The sequence below is a fragment of the Ursus maritimus genome, unplaced genomic scaffold (assembly GCF_017311325.1).
Source record: "Ursus maritimus isolate PB19 unplaced genomic scaffold, ASM1731132v1 scaffold_32, whole genome shotgun sequence".
NCBI lineage: Eukaryota > Metazoa > Chordata > Mammalia > Carnivora > Ursidae > Ursus > Ursus maritimus.
In genome coordinates, this window is record NW_024425786.1 from 3,975,802 (window position 1) to 4,001,181 (window position 25,380).

General features: G+C 57.7%; 1 protein-coding gene across 6 annotated transcripts in view; it reads left to right on the plus strand.

Moving 5' to 3' along the window:
- Nucleotides 1-25,380, plus strand: part of KCNAB2 (potassium voltage-gated channel subfamily A regulatory beta subunit 2) — an 89,981-nt gene that overhangs the window by 7,247 nt on the left and 57,354 nt on the right. For 3 of the 6 annotated variants that reach the window (XM_040645688.1, XM_040645690.1, XM_040645691.1), the window contains exons 1-2: nt 20,620-20,705; nt 21,918-22,056. The exons of 1 other annotated variant lie outside the window; for it this stretch is intronic. The gene's annotated coding sequence lies outside the window, so the exon portion shown is untranslated. Of the gene's footprint in view, nt 1-20,580; nt 20,706-20,850; nt 21,828-21,917; nt 22,057-25,380 lie in introns of those variants that run through there. 2 more of the 6 variants (XM_040645689.1, XM_040645686.1) reach the window with 2 other exon arrangements.

A 25,380-nucleotide genomic window follows, 5' to 3' on the forward strand; every position in this document is an offset into this window, starting at 1 on the left:
GGGGGGGGGGGGGCTCAAGAAGGTCCCGTCAGGCTCCTTTTTCACTCTGCTGCCCTGTAGCCCAGCGACCTGATTTTTAGAGAGAAGGAACCGAGGCTCGGGGAGGAACCCTACTTGTTGGCAGAGCTGGGTGGAGTCTCAGTGCTGCGCTTGACCGCCGACCTGTGTGGGCTCCCTGAGCCCCCTTGCAGCATTCTGGAGGTCTCCCTGCACACCACAGTCCTCACTGTTGCTGGTGTCTGGTCCCTCCCAGACTAGGTGCCCATGAGGATGGGGCATGTCTGCCTCATCACCGCTCCAGCCCCCCAGCTCAGCCCGCAGACACACACACACCAGAAGCAGGCTCTCAGCAACCACCCAGTACAGTGGACTTTCCCAGAAAGCCGCACACGGGAGGCAATGGCACATGGATCTCCTGTTCACCCAGTCGGAGGCACACTCTGCCAAACTGGGAAGGGCATGGAAGCACAGCCCACAGACTGCATGGCTGCCGCCTGACTCAGAATGGTCAGAGCAGGGAATCCTCGGGACAGAAACCAAACCTTGGGCAACGGTCCCTAGCACCCTGCTCCCTGCATAGGATTGTCTTTAGAGGAGGGGCACACCCATCGTGGAGGGGACTCTTGCCTCCTCAACCCAGGCCTCCCCACTTCCTGAGCCAGACAGCCTGTGCCTGGTCCCCCAGGGAAATGTTCGTGTCCCTGTATGTATTGCTGAACTTGCTAGTGCAAGGGACAGGGCCAGGGGCATCACCCTGCCCGCCCGCCCCGGACCTTGAGTGCACTTGCCTGGCCCCAGCTGCCTCTGAGACTCCTCAGTGTGCACAGTCCTTTGAAGCCAGCACACTGCACGCCTCGGAGGCTAGCCTCGCCACCCAACTCCCTCAGAGCGTCCATGCCCCAGGCTCAGCTGCAGAGAGAGGTAAATGCCACTGTCCAGATGAGTCCACAGGTCTTTTTGTGGCCCGGCTCAGGCATGAAGTCGCGTCCTCGGCCAGGACTGCTCCTTGGGCTCCCCTTCTGCCCACTCCTCCCCCTGGGAACCTCCAGAGGCCCCGCTTGGAGGAGCTGACCTGCAGTGCATTCACCACCTCGTGAGCTTTGGGTCCTTAAGCTGAAGCCATGGGACCAAGCCCGGGCTCCCTGGGGCAGACAAAGGCCACCCCCACTGCACACTCCCTGATTTCATCTCCCCCATGCTGGCTACCCGCCAGTGGGTCTCCCCAGAGTGTCTTCCCCAGCAGCAGATCCAGGGCCCGATCCTGGCACAGCCTGAACTACAGGCAGTGCCCCAGGGAGGTCAGGGCAGCCGTGGCCTCTGGGGCCTGGCACCCAGCCAGAAGCGGCAGCAGGTGGGGACTGTGGTCCTCGGCTGGCATCACAGGCCAGAAGCACAGCCTCCCAGCCGCCTGGCCTCTGAACGGACGGCCTCTGTCCTACAGCCCCTCAGATTCCTGGACAGACCACATGTTCAGTGCCTAGCAGCCAGGATGCCACTCATGTTTATACAGCCAAGCTGCTTAATTATGCAGAGATAACTCCTCCCAACTGCAGAAACCATCCAAGGGCATTCAGATTGAGTGGTCCCAGGTGGCAGGCCGAGAAGGCCATGGTCCCATGAGCATATTTGTAGGGGAGCTGGGAGCCGCCAGGGGAAAGCCTGAACAGCTGAAAGCCTTTTGCCCCGCTATGAGAAAGAGCAGGCACTTCATGTGAAGCTGGAAGATGATGATGATGATGATACTGGTGGTGATGGAGGTGGGGTGATGGTGGTGATGATGACGATGATGGGGGTGGTGATGATGGGGGTGGGGATGGTGGTGATGATGATGATGATGATGGCGGTGGGGATGATGGTGGCGATGATGGTGGTGATGATGATGGTGAAAATAGGGAAGGGGACAGTGGTGATGGGCATGGTGGTGGCAGTGATGATGGGGATGGTGGTGGTGATGATGGGGAAGGGGACAGTGGTAATGGGGATGGAGGTGGTGGTGATGATGATGAGGGTGATGATGGTGGTGGTGGTGATGATGATGATGGGGGTGGTGGTGGTGATGATGATGATGGGGGTGGGGATGTTGGTGGTGATGATGGGGATGGCGGTGATGATGATGATGGGGATGGGCATGGTGGTGGTGCTGATGGGGAAGGGGACAGTGGTGATGGGCATGGTGGTGGTGATGATGATGGGGGTGGGCATGGTGGTGGCGGTGATGATGGGGATGGTGGTGGTGATGATGGGGGTGGTGGTGGTGATGATGATGATGATGATGGGGGTGGTGGTGGTGATGATGATGATGATGGGGGTGGTGGTGATGATGGTGATGATGGGGGTGGTGGTGGTGATGATGATGATGTTGGGGGTGGTGGTGGTGATGATGATGGGTGGGGATGTTGGTGATGATGATGGGATGGCGGTGGGGATGTTGGTGGTGTTGATGGGGATGGCGGTGATGATGATGATGGGGATGGGGATGTTGGTGGTGCTGATGGGGAAAGGGACAATGGTGATGGGGACGGTGGTGATCATGATGGTGGTAGTGGTGGTATTGATGGTGATGATGATGAGGGTGGGGATGGTGATGATGTTGAGGGTGGGGATGGTGGTGGTGATGAATATGGGGATGGTGGTCATGGTGATAATGTGATGATGATAATAGTGGTGATGGTGGTGGTGAAGATGATGATGAGGGTGGGGATGGTTGTGGTGAAGACGATGATGACAACAGTGATGATGGTGATGACGATGGAGTTAATGGTGAGAATGATAGCAGCTATGCTTGCCGTCACTGTCATTATTTGTACCAGAGCTGTCATTTGTCCCATAGCAGATCTGCTCTTTGTCAGACCCCCGCTTAAACCTGGCCTGCATTTACTCTTAATCCTCCAGCCACCCCGGGATTAGGTAATATGAGGTAATATGATCCTCTGCTCTTCACAGGGGTGGGGGAAGCGAACGGACACTCTGCCTTCCCTCGGGTCATGCAACGAGAGGACAGAGCTAGACCATGACCTCAGAGGACTCTCGATCCCGTGTCCCAGACCAACCTCATTAGCAGGGCAGATGCACACTCCTGGCCTCACTCCTGGGCCTGGGTAATCAGGATCCCCTCTAAGGGGAAACACTGGTGAGGAGCAGTGCTGACAGAACCCCCCGTGGGATTCCCATGTTGCCACTGGAGCCTTTCCCTGCCCGGTGCCCACGGGCCCCCTGCACCAGAAAGGGGGGTTGAATCTGAAGCAGGAGTAGTGTAGTCGGGAGAAGGGACCCCTCCCCACTCACCTCTGCTTTCCCTTCTGCTGGCAGAGACATGGGTGCTCTCCACATTTCTCATTCACGAGCACTTTCCCAAATGGAGCAATGGTCACTATGAGCAACCACGTTATATCCTATAGTTTTCCCCATCATCCACTTAAACGTCATTTCCTTAGGGACTTTGCAGCTGTAGGGATGTGTGTGCATCTAAGTTCATTTGCTCTCTTGAGCCTTTAGGGTACATTTATAAGTAGGACTTCTGGGTCCTGGGCTGTGGGCCTGTATTACCCCAGTTGTTTGCCCAGAAGACCGTGGACCCCAGAAGTAGCGACAGCTCAGTGGAGTAGCTTCATCGTAACCTCTCGAGCAATGAGTATTTTCATTTAAGAATACATTTTTCTGTTAATTAGGATTGCAAAGGTTCAGTGCCTGTGGCTGTCTTGTGCACAGCTTTTCATTCAGAGCCTCTAATGGATGTGGTGGGGTAGAGCTGGCTTTCAAACTGCTAGTGTGGAGCTGCCCAGGCAAGATATTAATCTTTCATGCCTCCATCATGTGGTGCTGGGACGTAATCCTCTTTGAAACCGTTTGTTATTTATTCTTACCGTCCCGGGGGAGCACGGAGAGCCCCAGGAGCCTGCTCACAGATGCTAATGCAGGGAGAACTACAGAAATATCCCTGCAGACTCCCCCTCTCCACCAAGGTGTGGAGCTAAGCCAGGGCTGGAGACCCAGGGCTCCAGGCACCCCTCCAAAAGGGGTTCTTCCCCCCGAGAGAAGGCTGTTCCCCTGCCTCCCACACAGCCTGCTGACACTGCAGGGTTTAAAAGGTTGGGTGGGTACGTTAGTTCCCCAGGGCTACCCGAACAAATCACCATAAACAGGGTAGCTCGAAACAGCCATATTGATCCTCTCCCAGCCCTGGAGGCTAGACGTCTGGAATCAAGGTGTGGGCAGAGCTGGCTCCCTTCAGAGGCTCCAGCCTGCTCAGGCCTCTCTCCGCGCTCCTGGTACTGCTGGCGATCCTCCGTATTCCCTGGTTTGTGGACATGTCATCCGCCTCCACCTTCACATCCCCTTCCTTCCTTGTCAGCAGCCTCTTCTCTTCGTAGGACACTTGTCATTGGATTTAGGGCTCCCAGCCCCACCAATCCAGGGTGTCCTCATCTCTGGGTCCTTACCTTAATTACATCTGCAAAGACCCTTTTACCATCTAAGGTCATAGTCACAGGTCCCAGGGATTAATACTTCGACGTCTAGAAAGTCCTCCAGAGGGTTCTGTGACTTTCTTTCTAGTCTGCTGCTAATTTTCCCCTTGGCAAGGATTGCACTTCAAGGGTTGCGGGCTGGGGGTGAGAGTCCACAAGGATGCCGGAGTGGGGGTAAACAGTGTCATGTCAAAGGACCACAGTTATACCCACGCTGGGGCTTTGCACTCTCAAGGATGGGGTCTCCCCCAGCCACAGCTGCTACCGTACTTGGAAGGTAGACCCCTTCCCCCCAGTCTTGGCTCAGCAGTGGCTCAGCAGCCTGGAGAGGGTGTGGGAGCTCACCTGAGGGTGACAGGATGAGCAGGTAAGATGGGGCCATGTGTCCCATGAAGGGTGGATAGGAGGCACTCAGGATGCCAGCCTGTGCCTCCCCCTGGCAGGGGCAGGTTTGTGCTACAGACTTTAGGGGTTCCCAGATCTGTCAGACATGCTGCTCGGCCAGCATTCTTCTCAGCCTGATTCCCCTCTGCAACTGGAACCAGGATCTGTCCCCCCAACTTCTAAGGGTCGCTGTTGAAATACATCTAAAGTGCGAGGATAAGAGCTGCTGTCCAGGGATCCTGCACCCCCTGTGTGTGCAGTCAGCCCAGAATCAGTGTGGACAGCCAGCCGGAAGCTCTGCCAGGCATGATGCTAAGCACATGATCTAAGCCAGAGTGTCCCGGTGCGGGGCTGGCCAGAAATGGGCAGCTCCCATCACCACAGCCCAGGACCAGCCTTACCTCCCCACCCCCCACCTCCCACCCCCATATTGCTGCAGAAACTCAAATCAGCCATCGAGATGCTCCCCAAGCAGGCCGCACTGCCCGGTCGGTCGCTGCATGGGGAATCCCCCCACCCAGCATGTGGGTTCATGCCGGGCTTCGGAGAGGAAGAGACCCCAGCCACACCTGGGGGAGGGCCCAGTGTCCAGGGACTGCTTGGTAGCACAAGACGATGGCAGCATGGCCACTTCACATGGGCAGACTATCTCTGAGATGGCGCATCTGGGAACACCAGGATGCTGGCCTCCCTCCTCCTCCCATCCTGGGGTGTAAGTGGTTAAAAGCCACCCCTCTGCCCGGGAAGCTTGGAGCAGCTCCATCCATCGTGGAGCTGGGCCACCTCGGCTCCCTCCTGTGTCAGCTGCTCTGACTGCTGAGTCAGGCTGCGAGATGCAGTAATGAGTGATCGCGGCTTGCTTATTTTCTTCTCATTCCTGGAACTCTGTTTTCCTGCCTTGGCTCAGTTAGGACTTCGGTCCTTTTCGAGAGGAGACAGCGTTTCTTTATGCTCTCTCGTGGATGTCCCAAAATGAGCGGGGAAAGCCAGGCCCTCCCCAGGGACACTTGCCATCACAGGGGGCTGGGGGGTGGGGTGGTGGCTAGCCCCTTGGTTCATTGATTACCCCACTCAGAGGTGGATGCAGATGGTCCATCTCTGATGCGCCAGCCAGGTACTCGCGTCACTGCAGCCGCACGGGAGGGGCTGGAGATGCTGCAGCCAGGGTGGCCACAGGGTACCCTCAGCTCAGTGCAGCCTAAGGGTACTGCCTGGAGTCCCCCGGGATTGCATGGCTGCCCCCGAGGGAGCTGCTGCCTCACCCAGCATCCCCCCATTCGCACCAGTGAGGAGGGAATCCTGGAGGTGAGCCATTAAGACCTGCAGATTTTCTACTCGGTGTGAAGGGCAGGGCTTGGGTTTCACGAGGGAAATGCTGTCCTAGTATAGCCCTGCTGCAGGAAGCAGCGCCCCCACCCCCTGCAGGACGGCCAGCACCAGGGACAGATCTCCCTCGCTCCCCATTCATAATCTTTAAGTACCTCTTCTCTCTGAAGGACCAGACCAGCAGAAATGCTCCCTGCCCAGCCCCGTGATCTCATGCTGTGTGTGACCATTATCTCCCCTTGAGCCATGGAGGAGGGGCTGCCCCTTGGGGACTCAGGTTTTGGGCTCCCTAGTGGGGAGATACCTGTGGCTTTGATTGTGGCCTGACTCCCCAGAGGGAGGCACTGGGGCAGCCCTGCCAGTTCCTCTGGGAGTGGCTGCATCAAGAGCTGTAGAGACAGGAACTGGGCCAGTGCCGGGGCCCAGAGGGAAGAAAGCAAAAGTGCCCCTGGGTACACTTCAACCCCAGGAAGGTAGGAACCAGTCCAGCTCCCCTGCCTCCCTCCAGAAGTGTGGGACATGTTCTCTGAATCTGTTTGAAATGTGCCGTAGCTAGATGTTCACTTCCCCCGAAGATAAGCCCGAGGATCTAGGTGGCATTGTGTGGTTCTCCGGTCCTTCTGGCCCCCCAACACCCCTGTGGTGATCCGGGACTCTTGGTCTTCACCTGCCCTGTTGGCATCTGCTTTTTAGAGCAGCAAGAGGCAGCCCAAGGGGTGGCCTGGGATAGCAGTGCCTTCCACACGTGGGAGCTCAGCACGTCCCACCTGGCCTGAGTGGGGTAGAGCATCTGGCCTGTGTGAGGACAGGACTTTCCCCAGCATCTCTGCATACATGAGTGACACCAGACTGTGGGCCACTTGGCTGGTAGGTGCAGTGGGCCTGTGTGTGTGCATGCATGTGTGAATGTGTGTGCCTGTGTGTGTACGTACACGCATGCACACACATCCTTCAGATGTGCTTCCTATGCCTAGACACTCCGCCCCCCAGAGCTTCTCACCAGGGCTGGCCTGGAACACACCGTCCGCCAGGGTTCTGGTCTCTCCCCAGATTCTCTTGATACACTTCCTGTAAAATGAGCGACCCTGACACCCTTTCACAAAAGGGGATGTAAAATTAGTTTCAAAGGAAAGCAAGAACTGCATGATGTCCTGGAATGCACATTTGCCCTGGGGTTCTGCTCTGTAGTCTACACGCCTTTTCCTGGGATTGCTGGGATGAGACTCTGCCGGGATGTCAGGGACATGCTCTCACGCTCCGCTCTCTGTCTCTCTGTCTTTGGCAAGATTTCCCACGCTGCGGTCACTGTCCTTCCATCTTTGGATTTGGGTCATGCGTGCACATTACCAGCCCTATTTCTGAGTTTATATTTTTTCTTTTAGTCAGTTAAAAGTTTTTTTCTTAAATAAGCTTATTTTGAAATGAAGCTTGCTTGCTGCCCCTGTGATAAAGAGAAACCCAGCATTACTTGTTATAATTCAAAGGTAACTAGAAGACAAGTAGGTAGATATTGGATTCAAGAACCATCTCATGTGTGACCAGGGCACATCCCTGCCATAGGGTTGCGTGGGATGAGCCCTTGCTTGTCTTCTGGCGATTTGGGGGTGTGCCTCCTGTCCCTCCCACTCCAGTCATCCCCATCCCCCTGGGTCGCAGGCAAGCTGTTCGTGTTCTCAAGGGCGAGCTGAGGAGGCCCTCCTGCCCCTGCTCAGGTGAATATGAGAGATGGGGAAGCCTTGGGGCATTAGCCCCATATATTCCCTCCTTGGACTTAGGCTGGGGGTGGAGGCAGTTATTGGGAAGAGGGTGCCCAGGGGCTGGGCTGACATTCAAGTGGCAAAGACTTAAACCAGAAAACTATAGAAATCGTGGTGGTTTCTGGAGCAAAGTGGCATGAGGCTGCATTCCAAGTGTTGGCTTTGCAGTTGGGCAGGCCTGTCCTAGCTCATTGCCTCTTAGAGTTGTGTGGCTCTAGGCAGGTCCCTTAGAAGGTGCAGATGGGAGGCACTTGGGTGCCTCAAGCAGTTAAGTGTCTGACTCTTGATTGTGGCCGAGGTCATGATCACAGGGCCATGAGATTGAGCCCTACGTCAAGCTCCAGGCTCAGCACGGAGTTTGCTAGAGATTCTCTTGCTCCCTCTGCCCCTCCACCTGCTCACACTCTGTCTCTCTCTTTCTCTAAAATAAATAAAAAGAAAAAAGATGCATTTGAGTTAGGAATGAAAAGTGCAAACTCCCTCCCCACTGTCTCCCACCCCACAGAGTAACCCTGAAAATACTGTGGGGTGAGCCGTTTAGGCCTGAACCAGCCTCTGCATTGGACCCTGAGGCTTTGAAGTCCTTGGGAGATGGGGAGATGTAGCAATGTCCCAAGGCAACAGCAAGAACAGGGACAGGGCTGCCTGGGCATGAGGGAAGAGACAGGCAGATGTGCCCAAGGTCAGGTGTGCCTGCGGTCAGGTGTGCCTGAGGTCAGGTGTGCAGGAAAGAGGTGCAGGCAGATGTGTCTGATATTGGTGTGCAGGAAAAAGGTGCAGGCAGACCTGAGATTGGGTGTGCAGGAGACCCAGAGAAGAGGAAGCTGGAAAAGTAGACAGGGCTGGCCAAGAGTGGTTCAGCACGCCAAGCCGAGATTCTTGGACCTGATGCTGAAGGCCCCGGGCAGCCACTGAGGGCTTTACTAGAGAAAGGCATGGAATACATCCATGATTCCATGGGTGAGCAGTAGGAATGGGACTCTGGTGACAGGTAGATGACTGTAATCCAGGCAGGAGCTCCCAGGACTGATAATAGAAATGGGCAAGAGAGGGATGTTCCAGGGATACCCGTGTGGACAGAGCCAACAGGCAGCTAAGAGGATGAACCTGGAGCTCAGGGCAGAGAGGTGGGGGAGGCACAGCTAGCTGAGGGGCTCATGGGGGCTGAAGCTCAGAATGGGCTGAAGAACTGCCCTGGAGGGTCATTCAGGGGGAAGTTTCCGTGAGCAGAACACTGAAAGAAAGAGTGCTTGGAGGAAGAGGAGCCAGCCTGAGGTGCAGGTGGTGGAGGCGCAGGTGATGGAGGCACAGGTGGAGGTGGTGCAGGTGATGGAGGTACAGGCAGTGGAGGCACAGGTGATGGTGGTGCAGGTGATGGAGGTACAGGTGGAGGTGGTGCAGGTGGTGGAGGTGCAGGTGATGGAGGTACAGGGGGTGGAGGCGCAGGTGGAGGTGGTGCAGGTGGTGGAGGTACAGGTGGAGGTGGTGCAGGTGATGGAGGTGCAGGTCAGATGGATGAGCAGGTGATAGAGGTGCAGGTGATGGAGGTACAGGCGGTGGAGGCACAGGTGATGGTGGTGCAGGTGATGGAGGTACAGGTGGAGGTGGTGCGGGTGGTGGAGGCGCAGGTGGAGGTGGTGCAGGTGGTGGAGGCGCAGGTAGAGGTGCAGGTGGTGGAGGTGTGGGTGATGGAGGTACAGGTGGTGGAGGCGCAGGTGGAGGTGGTGCAGGTGGTGGAGGCGCAGGTAGAGGTGCAGGTGGTGGAGGTGTGGGTGATGGAGGTACAGGTGGTGGAGGCGCAGGTGGAGGTGGTGCAGGAACTGCATGATGTCCTGGAATGCACATTTGCCCTGGGGTTCTGCTCTGTAGTCTACACGCCTTTTCCTGGGATTGCTGGGATGAGACTCTGCCGGGATGTCAGGGACATGCTCTCACGCTCCGCTCTCTGTCTCTCTGTCTTTGGCAAGATTTCCCACGCTGCGGTCACTGTCCTTCCATCTTTGGATTTGGGTCATGCGTGCACATTACCAGCCCTATTTCTGAGTTTATATTTTTTCTTTTAGTCAGTTAAAAGTTTTTTTCTTAAATAAGCTTATTTTGAAATGAAGCTTGCTTGCTGCCCCTGTGATAAAGAGAAACCCAGCATTACTTGTTATAATTCAAAGGTAACTAGAAGACAAGTAGGTAGATATTGGATTCAAGAACCATCTCATGTGTGACCAGGGCACATCCCTGCCATAGGGTTGCGTGGGATGAGCCCTTGCTTGTCTTCTGGCGATTTGGGGGTGTGCCTCCTGTCCCTCCCACTCCAGTCATCCCCATCCCCCTGGGTCGCAGGCAAGCTGTTCGTGTTCTCAAGGGCGAGCTGAGGAGGCCCTCCTGCCCCTGCTCAGGTGAATATGAGAGATGGGGAAGCCTTGGGGCATTAGCCCCATATATTCCCTCCTTGGACTTAGGCTGGGGGTGGAGGCAGTTATTGGGAAGAGGGTGCCCAGGGGCTGGGCTGACATTCAAGTGGCAAAGACTTAAACCAGAAAACTATAGAAATCGTGGTGGTTTCTGGAGCAAAGTGGCATGAGGCTGCATTCCAAGTGTTGGCTTTGCAGTTGGGCAGGCCTGTCCTAGCTCATTGCCTCTTAGAGTTGTGTGGCTCTAGGCAGGTCCCTTAGAAGGTGCAGATGGGAGGCACTTGGGTGCCTCAAGCAGTTAAGTGTCTGACTCTTGATTGTGGCCGAGGTCATGATCACAGGGCCATGAGATTGAGCCCTACGTCAAGCTCCAGGCTCAGCACGGAGTTTGCTAGAGATTCTCTTGCTCCCTCTGCCCCTCCACCTGCTCACACTCTGTCTCTCTCTTTCTCTAAAATAAATAAAAAGAAAAAAGATGCATTTGAGTTAGGAATGAAAAGTGCAAACTCCCTCCCCACTGTCTCCCACCCCACAGAGTAACCCTGAAAATACTGTGGGGTGAGCCGTTTAGGCCTGAACCAGCCTCTGCATTGGACCCTGAGGCTTTGAAGTCCTTGGGAGATGGGGAGATGTAGCAATGTCCCAAGGCAACAGCAAGAACAGGGACAGGGCTGCCTGGGCATGAGGGAAGAGACAGGCAGATGTGCCCAAGGTCAGGTGTGCCTGCGGTCAGGTGTGCCTGAGGTCAGGTGTGCAGGAAAGAGGTGCAGGCAGATGTGTCTGATATTGGTGTGCAGGAAAAAGGTGCAGGCAGACCTGAGATTGGGTGTGCAGGAGACCCAGAGAAGAGGAAGCTGGAAAAGTAGACAGGGCTGGCCAAGAGTGGTTCAGCACGCCAAGCCGAGATTCTTGGACCTGATGCTGAAGGCCCCGGGCAGCCACTGAGGGCTTTACTAGAGAAAGGCATGGAATACATCCATGATTCCATGGGGGAGCAGTAGGAATGGGACTCGGGTGACAGGGAGAGGACTGTAATCCAGGCAGGAGCTCCCAGGACTGATAATAGAAGGTGGTGGAGGTGCAGGTGATGGAGGTACAGGGGGTGGAGGCGCAGGTGGAGGTGGTGCAGGTGGTGGAGGTACAGGTGGAGGTGGTGCAGGTGATGGAGGTGCAGGTCAGGTGGATGAGCAGGTGATAGAGGTGCAGGTGATGGAGGTACAGGCGGTGGAGGCACAGGTGATGGTGGTGCAGGTGATGGAGGTACAGGTGGAGGTGGTGCGGGTGGTGGAGGCGCAGGTGGAGGTGGTGCAGGTGGTGGAGGCGCAGGTAGAGGTGCAGGTGGTGGAGGTGTGGGTGATGGAGGTACAGGTGGTGGAGGCGCAGGTGGAGGTGGTGCAGGTGATGGAGGCACGGGGGAGGTGGTGCAGGTGATGGAGGCACGGGGGAGGTGGTGCAGGTGATGGAGGCACGGGGGAGGTGGTGCAGGTGATGGAGGCACGGGGGAGGTGGTGCAGGTGATGGAGGCACGGGGGAGGTGGTGCAGGTGATGGAGGCACGGGGGAGGTGGTGCAGGTGATGGAGGCACGGGGGAGGTGGTGCAGGTGATGGAGGCACGGGGGAGGTGGTGCAGGTGATGGAGGCACGGGGGAGGTGGTGCAGGTGATGGAGGCACGGGGGAGGTGGTGCAGGTGATGGAGGCACGGGGGAGGTGGTGCAGGTGATGGAGGCACGGGGGAGGTGGTGCAGGTGATGGAGGCACGGGGGAGGTGGTGCAGGTGATGGAGGCACGGGGGAGGTGGTGCAGGTGATGGAGGCACGGGGGAGGTGGTGCAGGTGATGGAGGCACGGGGGAGGTGGTGCAGGTGATGGAGGCACGGGGGAGGTGGTGCAGGTGATGGAGGCACGGGGGAGGTGGTGCAGGTGATGGAGGCACGGGGGAGGTGGTGCAGGTGATGGAGGCACGGGGGAGGTGGTGCAGGTGATGGAGGCACGGGGGAGGTGGTGCAGGTGATGGAGGCACGGGGGAGGTGGTGCAGGTGATGGAGGCACGGGGGAGGTGGTGCAGGTGATGGAGGCACGGGGGAGGTGGTGCAGGTGATGGAGGCACGGGGGAGGTGGTGCAGGTGATGGAGGCACGGGGGAGGTGGTGCAGGTGATGGAGGCACGGGGGAGGTGGTGCAGGTGATGGAGGCACGGGGGAGGTGGTGCAGGTGATGGAGGCACGGGGGAGGTGGTGCAGGTGATGGAGGCACGGGGGAGGTGGTGCAGGTGATGGAGGCACGGGGGAGGTGGTGCAGGTGATGGAGGCACGGGGGAGGTGGTGCAGGTGATGGAGGCACGGGGGAGGTGGTGCAGGTGATGGAGGCACGGGGGAGGTGGTGCAGGTGATGGAGGCACGGGGGAGGTGGTGCAGGTGATGGAGGCACGGGGGAGGTGGTGCAGGTGATGGAGGCACGGGGGAGGTGGTGCAGGTGATGGAGGCACGGGGGAGGTGGTGCAGGTGATGGAGGCACGGGGGAGGTGGTGCAGGTGATGGAGGCACGGGGGAGGTGGTGCAGGTGATGGAGGCACGGGGGAGGTGGTGCAGGTGATGGAGGCACGGGGGAGGTGGTGCAGGTGATGGAGGCACGGGGGAGGTGGTGCAGGTGATGGAGGCACGGGGGAGGTGGTGCAGGTGATGGAGGCACGGGGGAGGTGGTGCAGGTGATGGAGGCACGGGGGAGGTGGTGCAGGTGATGGAGGCACGGGGGAGGTGGTGCAGGTGATGGAGGCACGGGGGAGGTGGTGCAGGTGATGGAGGCACGGGGGAGGTGGTGCAGGTGATGGAGGCACGGGGGAGGTGGTGCAGGTGATGGAGGCACGGGGGAGGTGGTGCAGGTGATGGAGGCACGGGGGAGGTGGTGCAGGTGATGGAGGCACGGGGGAGGTGGTGCAGGTGATGGAGGCACGGGGGAGGTGGTGCAGGTGATGGAGGCACGGGGGAGGTGGTGCAGGTGATGGAGGCACGGGGGAGGTGGTGCAGGTGATGGAGGCACGGGGGAGGTGGTGCAGGTGATGGAGGCACGGGGGAGGTGGTGCAGGTGATGGAGGCACGGGGGAGGTGGTGCAGGTGATGGAGGCACGGGGGAGGTGGTGCAGGTGATGGAGGCACGGGGGAGGTGGTGCAGGTGATGGAGGCACGGGGGAGGTGGTGCAGGTGATGGAGGCACGGGGGAGGTGGTGCAGGTGATGGAGGCACGGGGGAGGTGGTGCAGGTGATGGAGGCACGGGGGAGGTGGTGCAGGTGATGGAGGCACGGGGGAGGTGGTGCAGGTGATGGAGGCACGGGGGAGGTGGTGCAGGTGATGGAGGCACGGGGGAGGTGGTGCAGGTGATGGAGGCGCAGGTGGAGGTGGTGCAGGTGATGGAGGCACGGGGGAGGTGGTGCAGGTGATGGAGGCGCAGTTGATGGAGGAGCAGGTGGAGGTGGGGCAGGCGGTGGAGGCACAGGTGATGGTGGTGCGGGTGATGGATACACAGGTAATGGAGGTGCAGCTGATGGAGGCACAGGTGATGGAGGAGCAGGTGGAGGTGGTGCAGGTGGTGGAGGCGCAGGTAGAGGTGCAGGTGGTGGAGGTGTGGGTGATGGAGGTACAGGTGGTGGAGGCGCAGGTGGAGGTGGTGCAGGTGATGGAGGCGCAGGTGGAGGTGGTGCAGGTGATGGAGGCGCAGGTGGAGGTGGTGCAGGTGATGGAGGCGCAGGTGGAGGTGGTGCAGGTGATGGAGGCGCAGGTGGAGGTGGTGCAGGTGGTGGAGGCGCAGGTGGAGGTGGTGCAGGTGGTGGAGGCGCAGGTAGAGGTGCAGGTGGTGGAGGTGTGGGTGATGGAGGTACAGGTGGTGGAGGCGCAGGTGGAGGTGGTGCAGGTGATGGAGGCGCAGTTGATGGAGGAGGAGGTGGAGGTGGTGCAGGCGGTGGAGGCACAGGTGATGGAGGCGCAGGTGGAGGTGGTGCAGGTGATGGAGGCACAGGTGGAGGTGGCGAAGTGTATGTGTGCACACATGTGTGTACACATATCTTTATGCCCGTGCATGCATGCCCTTGATGTGCCTGCCTGTCCACATGCTTCAGGATCCCGGCGTGGTCCTACTGGGGACTCTGGACCTGGTGGACACTCGAGTCAGGCTCGAGCCTGAGATCCCAATTAGGGTCTATGTGGGCTGTACTGGCTCAGCATGCAGCCCCTCGGAGGAGGCAACTGAGGCTGTGGGGCTACCTGCCTCTCCCTCGGAGGAGCCCTGCAAGGTGACCTGCTCGCTACACCTCTCACCACTCTGCTTGGCTCGGCCTCTCAGGGCGTCTGTGTTAACTAGAAGGAAAGCACCGCCTATCCAGAGCAGCACGATACACTCATGCATTCAGCAAAGGCCCTGTCCCAGCATGAGCGGTTCCATAGGCAACAAGGCAGACCCAGTCCCACCACTGAGAGCTCAGTGTCTAGTTGGGGGACAGTCACAAGCTCCTAAGGAAACCCATGTGCTGACATGATGGACAGGACACTTTGGAGAGAGCTCTCCAGGACCATGTCTCTAGAGATGTGACTTTGGAGCAGGGACGCAAAGGAAGAGTATCCCTGGCAGAGGGACCACAAGTGCAAAGGTCCTGTGGTAGAAGAGAGGAAACTGCTCCAGCCTGGGCCTGAGGAGGAGCGACAGGAGTAGAACACCATCAGCCTCCCACCTGGATATCAGTGGGCACCTGGGAGCAAATGCAGCCAGCTCCAGGACTCCCCCAACCTGCTGCACCCACCAATTCCCCCAGCTCAGGAACTGGCACCTCTTCTCCAGAAACCCAGGGTCAGCCTGCATATACATCCACCCTCCAGCCAACCCTTTGGTCTTGACCTCCTGACTCCACCAGCCACTGGCTGCCTCCTCTACCCTGGCCCAGGGCTCCCCAGCTCGCACCCAGATCATTCGATGGCCTCCTGACGAGAGTTCTGCCCCTGCCTTAGGCCGCTCCTCCAGTCCTCCTCACCCCGCTGCCCAGAGACGTTGGAAAGCATAGACAAGCTTGCCTCTCAGGAGAAGGCCTTTGGGTGCCCGTCCCTGCTGGTGGCTGCACAGGGCTTTGGTTCAGAGGAGGGACGCCCAGTACTGCCGCTTCCTGGGTGACCATGGGCAGGCCAGCTTCGACGCCCCAGCCTCAGTTTCCTCAGCTGGCATCACCAGCTAGTCATAAGCAGTACCGCCCTCACAGGGATGGCATTGAGTGAATGAATGCGTGAAAGCCCTGTCTCACCACCTGAGTCACCCGCAGCTCTCACTGGTCACTGCAAAATGATGCAGCCCAGGGCTGCTGCTCACATGGCTTCTTCCACCCACGCCACTAAGAGGACACACGGATGTCCCTGGACTCCGCCCATTCAAAGTCAAGCATCAGGGCAGGACCCTGAAGGCCCAGCCTTTTCCCCGGGAATGGACAGGTGCCGTGTCCAAGAGAGTGAGGAGTGGCATCTCTGTCCTGCTGTTGTCATAGCACGGAGGCGAGGGCCGAAGCGAGAGGCCAGGCAGCCTTACTGCGGAGGCCGCTGTCCAGGTGCGTCGGCCTATCTGCACTAATCACGAGCCAACACAAGCAGGGTTTAAAAATACTATGCTTATTTCATCTCCACGCAGGAGCGAGAAAGAGAACGTACAGCCTGTATGAGCAACTCAAATCAAAAATAAATGAGGCAAAAAGAGTAACCAAAAATAGTACGGCATCGGAGGCAGCAGCCTGCGTCCCTCGGCCAGCTGTCCCCGGCAAGCGGCACCGCAGAGAGCGGCCAAGAGCACGGCTTTACATGTTTATTCCGGAACAGATTAATCAGGCCTGCGAGCCGATGATAGATCAGAATTACTAGTAAAGTAAAAGGAAGATAATGACTCCAGGCACACAGGGCTTCTGCATTCTCCCCTCTGCCCCTGGCACCCCCACCGAGCAGTGGGCCCAGGCTCAACCTGCAGGCAGTGTGGGCTCATCTCCGACCTTCCTGACACAATGCGCCACCAAAGCCAAGCTACCTGCAAAGCCGGGCTGCAAATGCCGTGGACCTCATGAGGGTTTGTGCTTTTGTCTTGAATTCGTTACGGTGGATGTCACCTTTTTTATTTTTTTAATGTCACAGATCAGAGTTTTGCAAACCACTCCAGCCCACCACCTGTTTTTGTAAATAAAGTTTTATTGGAACACAGGCACCCCCATTTATTCACATACTATCTCTAGCTGCCTTCGCCCAGCTTTGTGACAGAGACCGACTGGCCCACAAAGCCTAAAATATTGTCTCTCTAGCCCTGACCTGCCCAAGCTTGTGGTCTCCTGCCCTGGAGCTTTTCTTCATACACTCAAGCACCCTAGGGAAGTCTCCTGTCCGCCTGAAGACAACCATCGGTGATAAGGTTTTGTTTGGTGGTGTGTCTGTGCTGATGTTGACTTAGTGCTTTAGAGGTGTCGTTTGGGAAGAAAAAAAAAGATTCTGCAATAATTAGGTTAGGTTCTCTTAGGTGAGGAACGTTGTTTAGGCAGGAATATTTGCGTCACACGACTAGACTCAGACCCCACCGTGAAGAAAGAACACATCCCCTATGCCCACCAGCCTCCTGTGGACAACTGCAGCTGTCCAAGCGAAGGGGGCCTCCCACTGACCCCCAGGGGCCAGGCAGGCACCCCAGGCCCACCTCTGCTCCACTCCCCAGACATCGGAAGCAGAGGAGCAGTTGGAATCCTGCTGGGCAGGACCAGGAGGGACCTTGCTCATGGGGGGGGTCCCTTTCCCCACAACGTTGTCTGGGTCAGGGCTCTGCAAACCTTTTCTACAAAGGTCTGGAGAGCAAATGTTTCAGGCTTTCAGGTCACGGGGTCTCTGTCAAAACTCCCCCGCTCTGCCACGTAGTGTGAAAGCAGTTGTGGACAAACGTGCTATGTTGAGTTCACGTGTTGAAGTGCTGCCCCCCCCCCAATGTGGTGGTATTGAAGGTGGGGCCTTTGGGAGGTGATTAGCATTCAGTGAGGTCGTGAGGCTGGGGTCCCCCTTATAAGATGATGATGAGACGCCAGCAAGCTCGCTGTCTGCCCCCGGAGGACACAGCGAGAGACGCCTGGCTGGGAACCAGGACTTGGGCCCTTACCTGATGTTGAATCTGCTGGTACCTTGATCTTGGACTACCAGCTTCCAGAACATGAGAAGTAGATGTCTGTTGCCTCTAACCCCCACCCCCCACCAGTCTCTGGTATTTTGTTATGGCAGACCAAGACAGCGAATGACCATGGCTCCGTGCCAATAAAACTTTATTTATGGACATTGAAATTTGAATTTTATATAATTTCCATTCCAATGAAAGTCTTCTTTTGTTTTTCTTCCAATCACTTAAAAACGTGAAAACCACTCTTAGCTCATAGGCCATGCGAACACAGGTGATGGGCTGGACCTAGTCTGTAGACCCTTGCCAAACCCTGTCCCAGAGCAAGGAGGGGGCCTCCCCTCCGCCCTCACTGCTGACCAAGGCCTGAGATGCTGCTCTGGTTCTGTGTGCCTTGTCGTTTTCCTAAGGATCTCAGCAGACAGCAAACTGAAGGAGGTGACCTCAGAGTTGATGTTCCAGAAAGAGGCCATACCCAGGGTGGGTGATCAGGTGTCCAGGCTCTGAAGTCAGACCCTCAAGCGTCAAATCTCTGCCCCTCCACTTACCAGCCGGCTGACTCAGGCCCAGTGTCCTCGGCAGCATGACGGAGTCACCCAGCCGCCTTTAAGGTTCTGGAAGGGTTCCGTGTGATGGCCAAGTGAAGCGTGTGGCGTGACGTTGGCCCAAATTGTATTTATGAAGTCAGAAACCTCATGTGGGAACACCAAACGACGTGGCAGGTGAGCGATGCCAGATGTCTCCGTGTGCCGTGAGACAGAGACTGTGTTTCTTTGCCTCCAGGGAGCAGAAGTGGGCCTGGTGGGTATAGTTACAAGGACACCGATTTCAAATTAACATAAAAAGGATCTTTTTCATCACTTCAGTTGTCCCCCGGGGACTCATCTGCTCAGAGTTCCCCACAGGAGGAGATTTTTGAGAACACCAATGTGGGGATCTTGCAGAGGGAACCAGTGTCTCCATCGCCCTGGACCCGGGCACTCTGCCCTGACACTGGGAGAGTCTAGGACGCATGAGACCAGTTCTCTTGCTACACCTGGGGAACCTGCCCCTCTCCAGGGTCCCAGCCCAAAGGAACATGAGTTACATCAAGGCAATACTTGTTCCTTAAATTGCAGAAATATCCAGAACCACTGTGAGGCTCGCACTTAATGGGAGAATATTTTTGGTGGTCCCGGGACTGGTCTGGCTTATACTTGTTCTGTGGTTGAGTCGTGGGGACAGTACTCGCTGCAGGTCACCCCACGAGGGCCTTTGCAGTGCTACCTCCTGCCCCCTGATCCCGCCTGAGACTCCCACGAGTTCCCAGCATTACTCCTTCTGCTGGAAATAGAGGCAGAACTTGGTTGGCAAGCCTCCTCCATGGGGAAGAATGTACCGGAAGACTCTTCCCCTTTCCCTCAGGAAAGCAAACCTTTCCTGGAAGCCCCACCAGGGGCTCTGCCGATAGGCTGTCCCAGGCCACACTAGCTGGGAGGTAATTCAGGAGATGGAGCTCACGAGTGGTGGTTGGGCCAGTCAGCAACCCTATCACCATGTTTATTGATCCAGCTTGAATGTGGGGCTCAGACTCATCAGGACCAGAGAGGAGCCACTCCTGGACTCTGTAGGCCACCCCGTATTTCATAGTCACCTGCCCTCCCCGTCTAAGGTACAGGTAGGACAGACATTTAGGGCCGGGGATGAAGCTTAGGTGTGAGGGCAGCGCGTCCCTGCGTCTGGAAGTACAGAGCGGCCGGTGAGCCTGCAGACGTGTCTGTCATTTGAAATCTTCCACTTTGGCCTGGTGATGGGAGATCTGTGATTTAAGAATTAACCCTGCCTTCTCAGACCCACAGGGCCATGGTGACAGCCCCGCGAGGGCGGCAGAGGTGTCCCAAGTCAGGCCCAAAGGGGCTCTAGGGCCATGGGAGGAAAGAGCTCCAGTCTAGAGTCAGACACACCCGTTTCCCACCCCAACTCTGCCACCGACAGCTGGGGTCTGAGGGGGTGTTCGTGGGCCCTGGCTTTCTCATCTGGAGAAGTGCTTTTGCCTGTGGGGGTAACGGGGAAAGGCTGGGGTCCGGCCCAGAGGGGCTCCCCTCCCCTCCCACTCCCTCGTGGTCTTTCTTTTCCATCGTCCCATTTGCTCCCCTCTCTCTCCTGTTCACTTCTCATCATTAGGAGATACTGAGTGCCCCAAACTGTTTACTTCTCCCTTCTCTCTCCTCTTCCCCATCACCCCATCTGTGTCTTACATCTGCTGGGGACCCATAGCGGCACCCCCAGTCTAATGCACGTGGGCCATGCTGGCTGACTCTGCCAAGGCTTCAGAGCCCTGTGCCCACCCCTGGGGAAGAGGGAGCCCGCTCCACTCCCCAGAAGCGTGGGTAAGGGGGTGGCTGGGGCTGCAGCTCAGCACAGCGGAGGTGGCCAGCACAGGGAGAGGGATGGAATGCTCTGTCCAGGTCCTCCTTTGGCCTTGCTCTCCGCCAGGTGAGGGGCCTCCCCAGGAAGGAAGGGCAGAGCAGGGAGAAGCTATAGGGATATGGTCCCCTCCCACCTGACCTCCTGGGCGGCCCCACCCACACATCATTCACTGGCACCTGCCGTGTCCTGGCGTAGTGTTGGGACCCTGGATGGGAAGACGGAGAGGCAGAGCCCTGAGAGCTGCGGGCACGACTTTGGAGTCGGCCAGCCCTGGGTTTGAATCCTGGCCATGGGCCTGCCCTTGACCCTCCGTGTCATCATCTGTAGAGTGAGGAGAGCAGCAGGACCCCTCTGAAGGCTTGGCGAAGACCAGATATGGGGACACAGGTGAAAGGGCTGCAGCCTGGCGCTGGTGGAAAGCTGGGGCCAAGAAGCAGGACCTCTGTGACATCACCAGGACTAGCTGCATATCTGACCTCTCCCTCCCTGAGAAAGGAGCCCACCGCTTGCCTGTGGGGGTCTGCTTCAGGTCCTGGAGGGAGGGGACACACCCCGTGTGCTTCCCCTTCTCACATCCCCTGCCCCCTCCCCCGAGAGGTGGCCATACCACCAGGAAGGTTGGGTTGTCGGGGACCTCCCTCCAGCACGCCTGGGAGTGGAGGCCACACCCCAGCGCCTCCCCCCCCCCCCCCCCCGCCAGCTTGCCAGGCATCCTCCCACGCGCGCTGCCACCAACTTCCTGGTTGGCCCTGCGATCCCGCGCTTCGCACACGAAAATGCTCTTGTCTCAGGAACAGGTACCAGGGGTGTTTCAGGGATCCTGTTCCCTGAGTGGGTTTTGTGCTCGAGGGGGTGGGCACCCCAGCTCTCTGAGCAGGGCTTAGAGCTCCCTTGACAGCTAGAGTTAATCAGACCAGCCAACTCCCCTGGGCCCCACGCCGGCGCAGGACTGGCTGCCGCTGGGAGGGGAGCTCTCCCTGCAGACACCTGGCTGGACCCAGGCAGATCCCACGTGGCCATCTGTCGCAGCAGCTCAGCCGAGCAGCTACAGGCGTCCTCCCTGCTCGGGGACACAGCAGGCCCCCCACAACCGAGCGGCTGCTAGGGCAGGCAGGTGGGGCATCGCGGGCTGGCACCCAGCAGAGGTGTCTGACGGCGACACAGTTCTGCCAGGAGCTGCTGGCGTCTGCTTTCATCCCTGGGGCAACAAGACAGGAGCTGCCTGGAGATCAGAAGCACCGTGGGGCCACCTCTGTCCCGCCGGGGCGGGGGGGTGGAGTGAGGGGGGGCACCAGCTGTTGAGCAACCCCTGCAAGCTCTTGGAGGGATACCTGCCCATCTGCTGTCCCCTGAACCCCTGGCCAGGGATTTCCTACCGCGGAGTGGAAAGTAGTTGCACAGACAGAAATGAGGGTCCCTGCCTTAAAAATAAGTGACTTGGTCCCCACCCCGCCTCTCTCCTACAGAGCCGAGTGCAGGACAAAGGGGAGGGCTGCTGGAGGACCCTTTGAAGCCCCTCCCCACCTGGCAGTTCTGTCTTGAAGGGACAACCTGCAGTCACCATGCGGAGGGGAGGGGAGGTCAGGGAGATCCCTGCTGCCCAAGGGCCTTCCTCCCCACCCAGAAAAGCCGAGTGCCTCCTGGAGAGCGTCCCCTCACTCCCCCACCTGGCTCTCTTCTCCAGTTCCATGCCAGGGCAGAATATCAGTGCAGGGTGTGGTCATGGTAGGAGGTCAGCGTGGCCAGACAGAGGCGGCAGGAGGGGCCCGTGAGCTTCCTAAGGTGGGGTGGGAGAGCTAGACAGCTTTGCTGAATGAACGACTGAGGGGAGGCCTGCGGTTGCAAAGATTCCGGGGGCTTGTTTCCTGCTTCTTGCCCTGACCAGCTTCAGTCTGAGGCCCGCTCCACCCAGATACCAGGTGAGGGCCCTGTTCCACTTGTGGTTGACAGGCTCAGGATGGAGCCGGGGAGCCACCAGGCCCATGGTCCAAGCTTCCATTTCCTCTCAGGAAGGGAGGGCGGCTGTTCCCAAGACTGGGGCCTTCGGCTACTGAGCCTGGCAGACCCCCATCCATCACTGTGCACCCTGGACGTAGCTGGGAGCCACAGCAAGGCTTCTGCTTCAGTGGGGAGGCACTCGGCCTGCAGGTGCGTGAGAAATGGGTGTGGATCTGGGTGGGCTGCATGAGGCAGAGAGGCACTGCAGCGTTGCTTTGAGAAAGTTGAAATTTTTGGCCATGATGTTTTTTCCTTTTAATTGTGGCACTAATTAGATATGAATGGGGCCTCTGCCTGCAAGAGTGTAGGCCTGAGCTGAGCCCCATGCCGGGCTGACCTGTTTGTAATCAGGGGACAGGCATTTGAATGTTGCTTTGAAAAGACTGAAAAATTGAGTCTGCCATCTTTTCAAGAAGTTCTTACGGGGACTCTGTGGCCTGGTCCCAATGCCTCTGCTGCCGTCAGGCCACGTGATGTCCACGCTGTTTCGTGGCAGCTTGGCAGGTTCTCTGGCTCAGGAGCTTGGAGGAGAGATGGAGGTTTTTCTGCAGCAGAGCGGGGGGGCGGGGGGGTCCCGGCCGTGGCACCCAGCCCGTACTAATTTTTCACTGTTCTCCCTGCCCCCCGTCTGAATCTGAGCAAGACCTGATGGTGCTCCTCAGACACTGGGTTGTGGATCTCCAGACTGCCCCCCAGGCCCCTGGGCCACCCCTGCAGTGACTGGGCCTCTCTGCTTCCTCCCCAAGATGACCCCACAGGCAGAGCCGATACCCCGAGGGCACTCAGACTCCCAGGCCTTCGTCATGCGCTCTCCCTCTTGCTCACAGGGGAGGCGCGGGGTTTCGTCTGCTGGCACCCTGCTTGTGGGACAGAGAGGAAGGGTGTGTTACGCAAGCACCCTTCCGGATCTGGGTGGTTTTGAGCGGTTACACCTCTTCCTGTCTCTTTGCGAGGTGCACGCCGGCGGCCGTGGCTCCTGCAGCTTCAGACCCATAAAAGGTGGCAGTTTTGGGCCATGTAATAGTCATAGTGCTACTTCAGGGCTTGGGCGTGAAGGATTTCCAGCATTCTAGAAGCAACACGCAAAGTGACATGAGTACAAGAGGCAGGAGCTCGCGTCAGAGCCCCGAGGCTTCCAGGGAGACCACACGCTGTCCGCCACACCCGGCAGCGCGAGCCTCTCCTGTCTTCTTCCCCTCAGGCAGCGTGCACTGAGCACCTGCTGTGTGCCACCCGCTGTGTGCCTGGTGCTGCTCTGGGCATGGGACACATGGCGAACAGAAGAGACAAAGCTCCCTGCCCGGCGGAGCGGACATCCCAGGGGTCTCAGAGGAGATGGGGAAGGAGGGAAGGTGGGGAGTAGTGCATCACCGGTGTCTCGGTAGTGACCAGCGCCATACCACCCGGTGCTCACACCCACCCCCTTATTAGGGTCGGTCTTTGCAGCCGAGAGAACAACATTTCTGAGCCTCAGACATAAAAGGCATCACAGGTTCTCTCTCTCAACCCCTCCCTCTGGGGGAAGTCAGCTGCCTTGGCGTGAGAGACCCAGGTGTTGAGGAGGGGGCCCCTGCTCATCAGTGTGTGTGTGAAACCTCTAACACCTCGGCCCAGCCGGCACCCTGACTGCAACCTTAGGAGAGACCCCAAGCCAGACCTGCAGGCCAACCCCCAATTCCTGACTTTCAAAACCGTGTGAGAAATCCTTGTTGTTTCCCATGTAACCCGTGTCACGTAGCAATGGATAACTCATACAGTGTTATAATTCTTAAGACCTCAGCTATGTAGGGACAAGCCTTCTAGAAACTTCGAGCTTCCAGGATGATCAGGAATTGGGATGCGGCCGCAGAGGGCCCAAGAAACACGGTTCCCGTCATGACACCGAGTCGTACCTGTGTGTGGCTGGTCACAGCCACAAGAGATTAGCCTTTTTCTGGGGAAGTGGAAAAGATGAGCACCCCTGAGAACAAAGCAGAGAGGCAGCAAGGGAAAAGCGGATGTGGTAGCAAGTCTGAGGACCCTAAAAAGTGCTTTTCTGGAAGGTAAGACCACCACCTGGGCTCAGGCTGGGGCACATCTGTGCAGGTCCAGCTTCACTCGCCTTGCCCACGTGGTGCAAACATTGAGGAAGGAGGTATGATCAGGGACTCCTGGGCCGTGGGCCAGCACGTGCCCTCCACCAGGGCCAGGCACAGGTAGACCCCAGCCCATGGCCCTTACAGTGCAGCCCTGCCTGTGGGCATGTCAGATCCTCCCCGACTCCCATCTTCCTATTTCTCAGATGGAGAAACCGACACTTAGGAAGGTTGAAAGATTTGCCCAAGGTCATACACCAGATCTGAACCCAACTGGGCCTTGCCTCCCTCCCTGACACTTGGAATGGACTCCTTGGGTCACCCAGCAAGGTGGGATTGTGTCATCAGACTGGGTCTGGTGGAGGACAGACACGTGCGTGGTGGCCCCAGCAAGGTTTCGGGTCAGAAAGTCACCCAGGACTTGAAGTGTTAACTTCACATTGGGAGGTCTGGCTAAGTAAAGGTCCCACCGCCCAAGTTTTCTTGTACTCCGGAATCTACAGTGGGGAGACAAGGGGAGGCCTCTTCCAGTAACTGGAAGTCCCTCTCACGACTCAGCCAGAGTCATATCTTCATGTGATAAGGATGACCTGGAAGGTTAAAGTCAGCAGAATGTGCTCCCAGGAGGGCTAAAGTCACCTTGCATGTAACGGTCCTGGTGGCTAGCCCCACGTCCCAAGGTGGCTGGTGGTGCCCAGTGGATGGCTCCTGCATGTGCAGCTGTCCCCTTTGGACCAGCAGGGGGGTCTGGGGCACGTTCGTCCTTGGTGATGGTGGAGGCAAGTCTCCTGTGGCTGAGGCTGGAGCTGACACATTGTCATTGCTCATCTCCCTTGAACAAAGCACGTGCGACTCTATGAGTGTGTGTGCGTGGGAGTGTGTGGGAGTGTGTGGGAGCGAGTGCATGAGAGCATGTGTGAGCATGAGTGTGAGCGTTTGTGCATGCGTGTGGGTTACAGCATGAGTGTGTGTGAAAGAGTGTGGGAGAGCATTGTGTGAGTGTGCGTGAGAGCATGAGTGTGAACGTGTGTGCATGACAGCATGAGTGTGTGTGAGAGCGTGTGTGAGCATGTGTGCATGTGTGTGTGACAGTATGAGTGTGCGTGAGAGAGCATGAGTGTGAGCATGAGTGACTGTGCGCACATGTGTGTGACAGCATGAGTGTGTGTGAACAAGTGTGTGGGAGAGCATTGTGTGCATGTGTGTGTGACAGTATGAATGTGCGTGAGAGAGCATGAGTGTGAGCATGAGTGACGGCGCACATGTGTGTGACAGCATGAGTGTGTGTGAATAAGTGTGTGGGGGAGCATTGTGTGCATGTGTGTGACAGTATGAGTGTGCATGAGAGCGTGTGTGTGAGCATGAGTGTGCACACACGTGTGTGACAGCATGAGTGTGT